General features: G+C 39.5%; 3 long non-coding RNA genes across 3 annotated transcripts; all 3 read right to left on the reverse strand.

Moving 5' to 3' along the window:
* Nucleotides 1-976: 976 nt before the first annotated feature.
* LOC145443363 (uncharacterized) lies at nt 977-5,111 on the reverse strand. Its single transcript, XR_013916412.1, has 4 exons — nt 5,075-5,111; nt 4,654-4,866; nt 3,331-3,418; nt 977-2,386 (listed from the first exon to the last, which is right to left on the reverse strand). It is a non-coding gene; the product is annotated as an uncharacterized LOC145443363 (long non-coding RNA).
* A 4-nt stretch (nt 5,112-5,115) lies between these two features.
* On the reverse strand, nt 5,116-7,980 carry LOC145443373 (uncharacterized). The gene is made up of 3 exons (XR_013916415.1): nt 7,251-7,980; nt 5,616-5,725; nt 5,116-5,269 (listed from the first exon to the last, which is right to left on the reverse strand). It is a non-coding gene; the product is annotated as an uncharacterized LOC145443373 (long non-coding RNA).
* Nucleotides 7,981-8,630: 650 nt separating this feature from the next.
* LOC145443383 (uncharacterized) lies at nt 8,631-9,188 on the reverse strand. Its single transcript, XR_013916416.1, has 2 exons — nt 8,836-9,188; nt 8,631-8,761 (listed from the first exon to the last, which is right to left on the reverse strand). It is a non-coding gene; the product is annotated as an uncharacterized LOC145443383 (long non-coding RNA).
* Between the last annotated feature and the right edge of the window lie 406 nt (nt 9,189-9,594).

Here is a 9,594-nt window from a genome sequence, read left to right on the forward strand (position 1 = left end):
ATATTTTTTGAAGAGGCGGATATTCATGTAAATGTCCGCGATAGGTAGAGCTTGTATCGAAGTGTTGAGACAGCAAAAGATCTGCTATTCTCGGCTGAAGATTTGAGGGCCAGAGAGCATTTTGCAATTTTTGATCCATCGGTACCACATCTCCCCTACATATTGACGTTTTAAACGTCACCAAATGTATAAACTGGTTTAATCAAATGATATAGTTAGGCTATCCCATAAAATCAATATCTTCCGTCGCTTTACCAACAGTGTCGATGAGGACTTGCAAGGGAATATGAGCATACGCCCGGTCTAAGCCAGACCGGACAATGTTGGCCTATTCGGCATCTGAGTATTGCTACGTTGATATTGAGCAGAGTGTAAAACGGGTTTCCATACTTGCTACCGATATTACCCCATTATCAAGGTATACAGCAGCAGCCATCACCTCAATCGCACGGATTTGGTTCTTATGATACAAGAAACATATGGCATCAAGATTGACCCGTAAAACGCCTGCCAGATTTTTTACATCAGACAACGACATCCATTTCATTGATTGATTGGTTGGTTGAATAAGTATCATTCCGTGACTACCTACATGTATCGTATTTCGGTCTTGGTGCTGTGTGAGGGCTGTTCAAGCTCACCGCAGAGAGTCACTAAATATCCACAAACTGAGAGCCAGATATTTTGAGCAAACTTTTGTAACAAAGCAAGTAAATTTTTTAAGATTGTCATTCAGGTGCATACTCGTTTACACTGTAAAAAATAAAGGTGTCCATAGACATGTTTACACCTGGTACCTCTTAATACATGTCCGTCATGTAAAACCATACGACAGGTTTAGTTCCACCTGTTGCCTAACATGTTTCTGCCCGTCATGTAATCTCGAAAACACGTCTGACCTGAGACTTCAATTGACCTTTCACCTTGGACCGACTGGCACAAAATCTGTAGCCAGGATATGAATTAAAACAAGCAATTCAGTGTTGGATCAAATGATGGTATATTGAGAACAAATGCATCAAAACAAGAAAAATTCTGAAATGGCGAGAGTTTCGGATAATACGTAATGAAATAAGAATTACTATAACGGCTAAAAATATTGACATGTCATGGCGCAATTAATTTACTACTAACAGCCACAGTGTAAGTCGAAGAGTACCGAACGTTAAGAAGTTTTGGAACTTATGCAATGAAAGAAGAGTTATATACAACAATGGCTAAAAATATTGGGCCGTCATCAATGAATTAATTTACTACAAAAAGCCACAGTGTGAGCCGCAGAGTACCTAACATTAAGAAGTTTTGGAACTTATGCAATGAATGAAGAATTATTACAACAACGGCTAAAAATATTGGCCCGTCATCAATGAATTAATTTACTACAAAAAGCCACAGTGTAAGCCGCAGAGTGCCTAACGTTAAGAAGTTTTGGAACTTATGCAATGAAAGAAGAGTTATATACAATAATGGCTAAAAATATTGGCCCGTCATCAATGAATTAATTTACTACAAAAAGCCACAGTGTGAGCCGCAGAGTGCCTAACATTAAGAAGTTTTGGAACTTATGCAATGAATGAAAAATTCTTACAACAACGGCTAAAAATATTGGCCCCTCATAAATTAATTAATTTACTACAAAAAGCCACATTGTAAGCCGCAGAGAGCCTAACGTTAAGAAGTTTTGGAATTTATACAATGAAAGAAGAATTGTTACAACAACAGCTAAAAATATTGACCCGTCATCAATGAATTAATTTACTACAAAAAGCCACAGTGTAAGCCGCCTAGTACCTAATGTTTTGAAGTTTTGGACATATGTAATGAAACCAGAATTATAATAACGGCTAAAATCATTGACCCGTCCTCAATAAATTAATCAAATTAAATTACAATGAACAGCCACAGTCAGCCACACCTAAAGTTAGAAAGTTTCGAAACGTATGTAATGAAACAAGAATTAATATACCGGCTGGAAACATTGACCGGTCCTCGATTAATTAAGTTATTACAAATTGTCACAGTTAAAGGCGCCGAGTACCTAATGCAATGACACAAGAATTATAACGGCTAAAAATATTGACCTGTCCTTGGTGAATTATTCAAATTAATTTACTACGAACAGCCAAAGTCTACCTAACGTTACAAAGTTTCGAGACAGCCGCAGTGTACTTAACGTTCGGAAGTTTCGAAGGAGAGTTCGTGACGACGGACCATGAATTAGAGGCTGATGGAGCGAACTTGATGTTGAACAGCCAGTATATTGCCAGTATTATGGCCATAGCATGATGGAAGCTTCTGACCCCTTTGATAACTTTGCCATAGAAGAGAACCTTCCATTCATTCAGGATCGTATTGTACTTGATCGTCGGATATAATTCTTTGGCTCCTGATAAATAAAAATGATATTAGCTTAGTACTATCGATGTGGTCTGAGATTAAGAATTGAGTTGAGTATGAGGCCTAATAATAGGGTTACCATGCGTCCTCTTTCAATAGGATTTGTCCTCTTTCTTGACTTTTTTAAAAGTGTCCTCGGAGGACGCCCTTTGTCCTCTTTTTTGAGATTTTGTCCTCTTTTTTGAAAATTTAGGTCACATTTAGAGCGAATTGCGAGTGATATGCCGTAAATTAGCACAGAAGTGACTCTATTGCGGGTATTTCGGAGTGAAAAACGGTGATTGGAGCTCTGAGCGAAAAGTTGACCTTTTTTAAAAAATTTCCAGTCAACCGGTCACAAAGTGGGCAAAATTCACCGATTTTTGAGAATTCTTCTCCGGTTTTGCAAGTCTCAAATTTCTGAAAAAGTGTCCTCTTTTTAGATTTCCAAAATATGGTAAGCCTACCTAATAAGTCATTACTGCGCGAGTCGGGGTCATGCAAAGAGGTAAGAAAACGATCGTACGTGATGGTGCTTTCAAGGATATCGAGCGAGCATAATGGTACCCAGAGTGGAATGATTTTAGCATCAGTCGTAACACTGCAACTTTTTAAGTGAAATAGGAGGGGCCAATATTGGTTTCACATCATCTTCTTTGATTGGACGCCATATACTAGTGACAATTTCACCATAGTGTCCTACAGTAGCATGGACACGGGAAAATCTCGTTACTCACTGATATTGGATTACATCATTCTTTCGATTTACAGTGACCTTTCGAGATACCAATTTTTATCAAATACAGTGTTAATACAGCAATACAGTGTTAATAGTGCCATAAATTGCCTTTTTTGTATGATGTGAATGATGTAGCCTGATGGCAGTGAGCCATGCGATTTGCTTGTGTCCACAACACAGTGACATAATGCTTACACATACACCAAACAACTTACTTTGTCAACAAACAGGAAGCTGCCATAGTTGTCATTGAAGAATTGAAGATCGTTGGGATCCCGACCATCCACCCCAGTTTTTGACGACCTGAACGAGAAGTGTCAGAAATCAACTGTATGTTTTGACGCGACTGCGACGTCGTAAAGTAAATCAGCGACTTTGAAACCTTGCGCGGGCCCCTCTAATGTTGATAGAGATTTTCAGTCATCCGACAGGAGGTAACACGGTTGGGCAAGGGTGAAAACATGACATATATTACTACGCAGCAAATTCGATGACAATTATGTTACGACAACCAAGTGTGCAGTCATGTCCTGCAAGGAGTTGCAGGTCGCCTTTGTATACCTCTGGGCTCATTTGACAAGGATTATTCCAAGCTTGGACATATGAATATCAAGGTTGCAGCGAGGCTGCGTACATCGCGTTGTGCAAAGGTTTCACCGCTGACAATATGTCTGCGAGTACTAATAAATATTATAATCAATTTCTAGAATCGCCTTGCAGCCCGAGGGTTGGTCGCCCTTATATCTAAGGAAGAAATGTCTACGTCTGGAAGTATGTGCGATTAAAAAATTCAAGAAAACTAAATCTGCCCAAAAAGAACAATGTATGTTAATTTAAAAAGTATCTTTAGGTCACCGACGAGTTTTATACATTTTGAAAACTGACTTAACTTTTTGCTAACCCATGGTAATAATTAGGGCCATTCAAAGCCATATTTTGTTCTATGCATCAGCAAGTCGTGAAATCAATTTCAACACAAAACGGTATCCCTTTGAGCTATATTAAAGCTATGAAGTCACATTTTCCTGATTAGGTCATAAAGCTCAAAATTTACATTAAGAAGCGATTGGACAAAAACGAGGTTTAACAAATAATGGAGCTGCAAATACAAGACATTTCACCAGCGCTTTATGCACCCCTGCAGAAGTGGCAACCCACATCAGCGTCTGTGGAGCTCTCACTTTCCTTACCAAAGTCATTTTACGTCCGAATCGTAACTTCAAAGACTTTAACATTTCACACTACTACTGTACTGCAACAGTGATTTAGAATAAAAAATGGACGTATATAACTGTTGTTGCATAGGTTTTACTCTTTAGTTCCGTCAGTGCCGATATTTGCATGTAAAAATACACCATTTTCACATAAATTCATATTTTCCAAAAAATAAAGTCATATTATTGATTTTCTAAGGTCATATAAAAATGGCCCTAGTTATAATATATATGTCATTTGTTGTGTCATGAAAAATGATTGCGCATGCCACAAATGCCGAGGGATTGTGCCGTCAGTGACTTGATCATAACACTGCTTTATACCTACGGTACCCAATGCGCATCGATCAAGATCGGGTAAATCTCCAGCAGACTGTGTTGACATCCCATTCAGAATGGCCTCGCGACGCGATTCGAATGTTCTTTTCATCCTATCCAGAATCGTTTCCTTGTGAGGTATTCTCCACTTGCCTCTTATTGCGTTTTGATGTATCTCGATGCTGCGCTCGTCGTCTGTGGAGAGTATACATGTTGACTCTGTAGGACAAAATAGATCCTAATCAAAACATGACCGGTTATCGGTGCAAGGTGCTACTTCTTGCCAATGTTCCCTCTAAGCTGCTCGCATGCGCACAGACACGAGAAAAATTAGACGTAACATTGTCTGTTGGCGTTATCAGTATCATATCAAAATATTCATATTGAAGATATCTAGATCAAGAAAGCAAGATACTAAAATGCTCACATTGGATGTTGTGACTCGAGAATTCTTGCAGCGTTAATTCTTGCAGCGTTGACTAGATTTTTCCACAAGCTGCTGAGATTTCCGTTTGCCGCAGCGTCCATGCTTCTGCTATTCCAAGTTTAAGACGAGAACTTCTTTTTCATGGTGTCTTCTCCATTCCCTCAACTTGTTGCAGAGCTTGTCTTTCCATGATCCCTGCAATGTAGCATAGTTGAAGAAAGGTTTGGATTAAGTTTGGACAAACTTCTGAGATGTGTGTCACCAACATTGAAAAATTGGAATGTAATGCCGCCCCTGCTGTATGATATTACACATTGATAATAATCGTCAATAATTGGTGCATGCATTGTATACGTTGTAGGACTAGCCTATTGCATGAACGTGGTAAGGGGATGTCATTATCAGTGACTTGATCCCAACACTGCTTTATACCTGCCCAATGCGCATCGATCAACATCGGCTAAATCTCGAACAGACTTTGTGTTGATATCCCATTCAAAATGGCCTCATGACACGATTCAAATGTTCTTTTCATCCTAACCTGAATCTTTTCTTGTCACGCAGTCTTTTCGTCCACTTGACACTTATTGCTTTTTGCTGTACCTCGATGCTGCGCTCGTCTTCTGGAGAATATACCGATGCAGGTTGACTCTGTAATAAATATCTTCATTAAAGCCCAGCAAATTATCAGCTTGCAGGTAATAGCGAGTCAATTTATTGCAGAAAGAGCAAAAGTTTTTTTAGGCCTAACTATTTCGTAAGAACAGACAGTTCCGACCAGAAATGAAGATAAGCAGTAGCCTAAAATTCTAAGGTAATGGGGGAAAACAGGCAATTTACATATATACGAGATCACAATTTCATCAAAATTAAGATTTTTAGGGTTAAAAATGTCAAAATTGACAGAATGTCAGATTTTATCGGTCAAAATCTTCGGTTTTTAGATAAAAATAAAATCACCCTAGGAGAACATCACATATTCGTTGAAGAAGTTCATATCAACATATTCCAACATATTCTATTCGGGAAACAAAAAAGTACTAACCTATGGTAGATTAGTAATCTATATAGACCAGGAATGGCCAACCTTTTCGGCTGAAGAGCCACATGCAATTGACGAACGAGTTCGCGGTCCACTAGCAACGCCAAGCAGATAAAATTTTCGAAATTTATAAATAAACAAGGTCAATAATATTATTACTCGAGTATTGCGGGTCTGTTGTATACCGCCCGCTAGACTCAGTTTGCAAGGACACGACTATTTGGCGTCTGGCCACATCGATATCGCCATTTCACCATTGACGATCTTTATGCGAGCGCAAACGCGAAAAGACTTTCTCCCGTAATTGCGAATACAGTTAGACTCAATCGGATAAAATAGGCGTTTTTTTCGTTTTCAGATTGAGTCTAACTATATTAGCGATTACGAGACAAAGTGTCGTTCAACATATGGGACCTTGCGTTTGCACTGGCAGTCGACTATGAAACCTAGGCACGAAATGATTGACGCATGTTGCGGTCGCAGCTTTCAATATCGATATGTCCATGCGCCGAATAGCCCAGTCCTCGCAAACTTAGCCCAGCGATATACAGCAGGCCCGCAATATAATCAAGTGACAATATTATTGACCTATGAACTTCAAAATCGTGCGAAAATTAAACACGCAAAGCGTGAAAAAAAATTTCACTGCTATTTTACTTTATTGTAATGTACGACGACTTACTGAAAAGGTGACTGGACCCTGGATCTGCCGATGCGTTGGAACTGATATTTTAGTCATCAAGATCCCAAGTGTCGCAGCAAGAATTGTAATTTTTTGTTGGCATTGCAAGTTCACAATCTGAGCAATTCATTTTCGATAATATAATAGGAAATTAGCTCACGGGTCACGCAAAACCCTCTCGCTGGCCATATTTGGCCCACGGGTTGGTCACCCCTGATGTAGACAGGCCAATGCGATCATTTCAGAGCCGGAGCAGCAGCTAGAGCAGGAGCAGTTTAAATTTGCGGCTGCTCTAAAGCCCTGCATAACACAGCGTGATTTTGGCTAAAAATCTATATTCGTTTCTATTACAGATATCGAACAAGACAAGATAATTTTAGTACAGTATGATTACCATGATCATCGCTTCATGACGATAATTCTGTTGACATGCATAGAATATAATTACTCACTTCCATCGTCAAACCAGTCATATTGTCCCATATCTTTGGCAGACAATTCATAGAAATCGCCGTTCAATTCAAGCGACTTGTCGTAATATTCCGTAGTGAATTTTCTGTCCTAGATGGTACTACGAACTGCACATTTCACAACATAATAAATCTCAGATAGGTGATCAACTGTGATCACCTTTCTAATATTACCATGGATGATCAGCATTTTCATATTTAATAGCACAAGAGTAATAAATCGCTAACCAGTCTGATGAATCTGAAAAATAGAACGTCCATGTTCAAAATTACGCAATTTTAATTACCGGAACTTTTCTCTATCGGCATATAGTTCACTATTAAACTTCGAAACATATTCTATGATGCAGTCTAATGTAGCGATCTCACCATCAATGTTCCCTCTAAGCTGCGCACATGCACAAATGCGCAGTGCTAACACGGTCTCTGCGCACAAAAAATCCGATATGATGACCTTTTTTTTAGTCTTTACGCACTGTTGTCCAAGGGTCTGCCCAGTGAGTTCGTGAGTGTGCGCAGACTCGTCAAAAATTAGAGGGAACATTGCTCACCATACTGTAATTTACCAATACAGTATACCGGTAAATTATGGAGTCTCTGGTAAAATATTTCACCAGGTTGTAAAACACAAAGGAAACCGGTTTCTGTCATAGCCTCACAGGAATAACAGTGTAAATATCGCCCAAAGCCTGACTTGAGGATACCACAAATGTCACAGTGCCCGTCAAAATCTTCATAGAAAAATATTTTACCATCTTCATCCTGATTGACAACATGAATTCTTTTTTGCCGTATTTGTCACATAATTTTACAGAGCAAACTTGTCCCTCCATATCTTGCATTCGACAAAATGCAACATATTGGCATGGTATACACATCCTCCTAATATATCAACTGGCTCAACTTTCTTAGGTTCATTATTTACATAGTTAAGCTAAGACATTCCCCAACATGATATACTGTAATCGACTGGTTACCGTATGCACTCTGAAGCTATATATGGTAAGTGCTAAACGATATGCTGCCTCCACACGCCACACGTTACCGTACTGCAGTTAAATGCAGCACACCAACTATGCACACCCCGTAGGCGCGCATATGAATCGAAAACACTTTCCCCGATGAAAACTGATGTGAAATGCATCCTCTACTAACTGGACAAATACGATCAATAACCGTCAGCCGGTAATAAACTCTACAATCAGTTTCGCCAACTTTGCTGGCCGCGTAGTGATCGCCGATGGAAGTGGCTACTGGCTTCCCGGCACTGAAAGTTTTTCAAACCAATCGTAACGCATACGGCAATCACGTGAGCAGTGAAGTAGAACTTCCGTTTTTTTAACCAATCACGTCGGATCGTGAAATAGTGTGAGTGGTGAACTGAAATTTTACCGTCGTTCTGCAACCAATCACGACGGAGACTGAAATCGAGGACCGTGAACTAAAATTTCCTGTTTTCCAACCACGGATTCGGAAATCGTGTGAGCTGTGAACTGAAATTATACCTCAGTTTTTCAACCAATCGAGACCAATACTCAAATGTCTTTTTTTTTTATAGATAACTAACCTACGCATAGATTCGCACCACCCATCATCACCCTTGCTCGTCGTGAGGAATTGACTACTGAAGTGCTCAGCAATCTGAACGCAGCATGATCGGTTATCAATAGCTGAAGACCCGAACCCTCAAATTAAATAAAGTTGATCTTATTTGAAAGCTACCGTCACGCTGATTCTGAAAATAATACATTAAAATTTCATTAGGACAATGGAACTAACCCGAAATAGCCTAAAAATCTGAAAATCGGCATCGTGCAGCGATGCAGCACAATCACCATAACAACGGCCTTTGCGTTGTTGCGATCGTTCAGAACAATGCCGATTTGCAGACTTTTGGGGTGCATTTCGAGGGGGTTCCATTGCCCCTATAAGATTTTAATGTATATTTCGGAATCAAAGCGACAGTAGCCTATAAATCAGCTCAACTTTTTTTAATTTGAGTGCTCGGATCGTCAGCGATAGGATTAGCAATTATGTTGCGTTCCAATTGGTGCAATAAAATCCTAATCTGGTCCCACTGTATCAACATTGTGCAGAATCCCTGTCCCTGACACTATTTCCGTGTCCGTCTGAAAATATACATTAAAATTTCAATAGGGCAATGGAATTACCCCGAAGTAGCCTTCAAAATCTGAAAATCAGCATTGTTCCAAACAATCGCAGCGACGCAGCCCTATAACGCGTGGTTCGGAACAATGCCGAATTTCATACTTTCGGGTGTATTTCGAAGGCGTTCCATTGCCCTGATTAGATTTTGATGCATATT

This window comes from Botryllus schlosseri, chromosome 1 (assembly GCF_051294905.1).
Source record: "Botryllus schlosseri isolate E-star chromosome 1, Bs_hap1, whole genome shotgun sequence".
Taxonomy (NCBI): domain Eukaryota; kingdom Metazoa; phylum Chordata; class Ascidiacea; order Stolidobranchia; family Styelidae; genus Botryllus; species Botryllus schlosseri.